Genomic DNA, 4293 nt, shown 5'->3' on the forward strand with positions numbered 1-4293 from the left:
CTGGCTGTCTCTATTTCTGTCAAATAAATAAATAAAATCTTTAAAAAAAAAATGTAACAGAACACAATTTTGAAGAATCACTGACCTAGAGGAACTCACATGCTTGCACAAGGAAGCAGGCCTAAGGGCACTTGTCACAACACCGTTATACGGAAAGAAAATAAATGTTCATCATTAAGAGAATGGATAAATTTTGATATATCCATACATGGGCATACAGTACAGCACTTGAAATAAATGGATGAATTAGATCTACATTATGAACATGGATAAGTCTCAAAAACTTTGAATTAGAAGCAAGTTAGAATATGATACATACAGTGTGACTTAATTGATATGAAAGTTTAAATCTCCTTGAATGATACTATACAGTGTCTATCGAAACATATAATTAAAAACATAGAAACATGGATGGCAAGGGCTCAGAACAGCTTCAAGATAGTGATTCTCTCTAGGACAGCGGAGGAATACGGTGGTCATGACATTGAACTTCACACGGGGATGCGTGACAGCAGGAGCTTTCACTATGGCTGTAAGACTTGCTTGCTTGCTTGCTTTGATTCTTGCTTGCTTGCTTGCTTTTGGTATATAGAAATAATTTTATTTCATGTTGCAGCAAGTAGACATATAATCAATATTATTTCCTAGAGTGTGCAATGTATAAATTATTCACATTAAAAAATTAAGACAAGGAAGCCTTGTACGCAGGAGGTATTTAAAAATGTGTACCAAATTTTGAATCTGTTTTTGACAGAATACATGACTAGCTTTATAAATCCGAATGAATATGACATGATACACATTTGAACAAAGTACACATACGGGTCCACTCCAGATGCTTCATTCACTACATGGATAACTGGCTCTTCACTTTGGTCACTGGGATTCCAGGTGCGGAAGCATATGTGGGTCTGAAAGATATTTCCAGAAGTACTTTCATTTGTTACACTGGCAATTTAAAGATTTCTGTTTCTTCTATTCTCCTTCATAGTGAGGAGACCTTTCCTCCCTAAAAGCAAGAAGACCGGGGCGCCTGGGTGGCACAGCGGTTAAGCGTCTGCCTTCGGCTCAGGGCGTGATCCTGGCGTTGTGGGATCGAGCCCCACATCAGGCTCCTCTGCTGTGAGCCTGCTTCTTCCTCTCCCACTCCCCCTGCTTGTGTTCCCTCTCTCGCTGGCTGTCTCTATCTCTGTCAAATAAATAAATAAAATCTTTAAAAAAAAATAATAAAAAAAATAAAAGCAAGAAGACCTTCAAGCCTATTTTTGTTGAAATAGTCTGAGCATAACAAGCTTCTTCTATGGCTAATCCTGTTACCAAATCAAGCTCCATGCCTCAATTAATTGCTAATTTTGCCACTCTCATCGCAACAGGTCCCTGAGGTCAAGCTCTATTGCCGGGTCTGAGGCCTTGCAGTCGGCAGCATCTGCCTCCTGGTTCTGTTCTAGAACATGGCTGATCAAGCCCAGTGCTTTGGCTTCTTGGCCATTGAGCACCCATGCAGAGAAGATGAGCTCTTCGGCCAGGGATATCTCGATAGCACATGACAGTCACTGTGTCCCCACTGATTTCATTAATCACTGCTCTTATTTTGGAGACAAAAGGACCAACTTCACCAGGATTCATTTTGATGCTCTCACTCTGCATAAGGTTCACGCCAGCACAGAATATCTCTGGGACTTTACCCCTACTATTACGTTCCACACTCTCTCTCTCTTTCTCCCTTCCTTCCTCCCTCCCTCTCTCTTTTTCTTTCTTTCTTTCTTTCTTTCTTTCTTTCTTTCTTTCTTTCTTTCTTTCTTTTCTTTCTTAGAGAGGGACAGAGGTGGAGGGGAGGCAGAAGGAGGGAGAGAATCTTAAGCAGGATCCACACTCAGCGCCCCAAGTGGGGCTCAATCTCATAACCCTGAGATTATGACCTGAGTGGAAATCAAGAGCCAGATGCTTAACCAACTGAGCCACCCAGGTGTCCCACTGTACTCACTTTCTTTTCAGATTTTAAAGCATCTTTAGCTTTTGAGAGCATTTTTATCAGCTTTTTACTGAATGAATTTTTGGCATAGGCTCCATTTATTCCAGGCACCATATTTCCTCTGTTCTTCTCCTCCAGGTACCGCACCCACTGCCTGTCCTCATGTCAGGGCCGTAGCCCCCCATACGGGTGACCTTCTGGCTGCTGGTGTCCAGCCCAGGGGCCCAGATCGCAGGGAAGCCTCCATCTGGGGCCAAGCCACACACAGCAAGCAGCCACTGAGCCAGCGAGCGTGACCAGCCTGCAAGGTGCCCAAGGGCCCAGGCACCGCTGCCACTGCCACTGCCACCATCTTGTCTGTTTAAGACTTTCCTTACACAAAGATGTGAAACAAATATGGCAAACGAATGAACAGTCTAATTTTTGTTGTGGGCATTGGGTGTCTATTATCCTCTTCTGTGAACTGTTCTGTGCATTGAAATCTTCAATATTAAAACATTAAAAATTAAAATAATGAGAGGAAAATTTAAGGACAGAGGTTGAAGGATCTAGAATATCATGCCTAGGATTCCGAACTTTACTCTCTAGGTATTAAAAGTGTTTGCACAAACCTAATTTGAGAAAAACAAAAAAGAGTGAGCAGAGGGCAGACTCTCGTTAGAGCTGTGCTCTAGAAAGATTATGCTACCAGCCACATAAAACTTCATTCTCTTGCTCTTCCTGTGACATATACTTAACTCCATCTGTGAACTCTGATCTATTCCCTGTCTATTCTCAAAGTTGTCCTACAAGGATTCTTGGGGAACCCTCGCTGTCCCATTTCACCATCAATGTTTCTTCACTCAACTATCGATCTCTGGTAGAGAAGATTTTGGTTATTGTAAGGAATGAATGAGAAAAACTGAGACTGAGGATGGGGATAAGTTCAGGAATCAAGAAACATCACAGCTATTAAGAATACCCTAAAGGGAGCGACTTAAAATTAACACTCAAAGCAGAATTTGTGTGAATGGCATGCCAATTCCCTGGTGGCCCAGCTATTTGAAGTACTGGCTTAGCTACATGTGATTAAGAGGGGCACATCAAATCCAAAAACACACGCATGTCACAATCCCTCACTTGTTCCTCGCTGTTTGGGGAATCATCCCAAAGCATGTCATTACATTTTTTCCCCAGAGTAAATCTGCCTGCACAGGAAGCTGGAGGCCACGTCTGCTCCTCTCCTCTGGTCTGCGTATGTCATAAACGAGTACCTTCCAGGCTAAGCCAGGCATTTCCCATGAATCACGCACTGTGCTGCTGTACAGCACTCTGCAGCCTGGCTCTAGCTCTGTCTGCATTGGGTGTATTTCTATTAACATTCTGCCCCCCTCCCCCCATACTACGGGGCTAGCTGCCAAGTGCTGCTAAAAAAACGAAAGAAAGAAAGAGAAAAAAGGAAAGGAACAGGAAAGAAAGAAAAGAAAAGAAAAGAAAGAAAAGAAAAGAAGAAAAAAAAAGAAGAGAAAAGGAAAAGGAAAATAAGTCTCATAAGGGTGCTGACTGACTCAATCAGGTATGTGTGCCGACCTCAGGGCCTTCCTCACAATCCTTTTATTCATATTTCGCTGTCTCCAATTCTGGGTCCCCGCACAGCTGTTTCAGACTATCGGTCACCCTAAGTTCCTCCCTGGCATATGAACCCTCCATGTCCTAAACCAACACCTGCAGTTCGCACTAACGGTCCTTGCCTCCCCTAAAGCGATTTTCCCACCTTCTTTTTTGCGCTTCAGGGAAATTCGATTTGAATGTGGTTCCAGCACAGTCTTTAAGGCTGGCTCTTCAGCCCCACCCAAATGCCCTTGCTGCAATGATTGGAGCACAGGAGATCACATGCCCTGGGGCTAGCCAATCAGAACATTTCAAATCCCGGGCCAAGGTGATTGGGTCAAGGACGCGCTAAGACCCAGGTTGGTCTTGTCCGGCCCATGCCAGGATTCAGGAATCCCCGCCAGGACGAAACCTCTCCTTTTTTGCTGTACTTGATCCCAAGAGGATGAGTCCATTGTCAGGGACTGGGCCGTGGCATCTGAGAGTCGGAGCCAACATTCACAGAGAGAGGGAAAGAAACCCAGTTCTGATGGCATTGTTTGAACTCCTAGACGCAGCCCTGTCTTTGGGCTTTTCACTACATGTATGTATGGGGTGTTCCTTTTTTTGTTCCAGTCAGTTTGAACAAGGTTTTCTGTCACCTGCTGTTGGCCAAGCCTGACACACCCAACGTCTTTTCCACGCCCCCATGTAGCCTCCCCAGTTCATCACACAGACCCTGTCAGAACCCT

At 44.0% G+C, this 4293-nt stretch overlaps 1 pseudogene; it reads right to left on the reverse strand.

Annotated features, from left to right (window-relative positions):
* Nucleotides 1-975: 975 nt before the first annotated feature.
* On the reverse strand, nucleotides 976-2324 carry LOC109489852 (annotated as a pseudogene).
* Nucleotides 2325-4293: the final 1969 nt, after the last annotated feature.

The sequence above is a fragment of the Ailuropoda melanoleuca genome, chromosome 7, assembly GCF_002007445.2.
Source record: "Ailuropoda melanoleuca isolate Jingjing chromosome 7, ASM200744v2, whole genome shotgun sequence".
NCBI classification, from domain to species: Eukaryota; Metazoa; Chordata; class Mammalia; order Carnivora; family Ursidae; genus Ailuropoda; species Ailuropoda melanoleuca.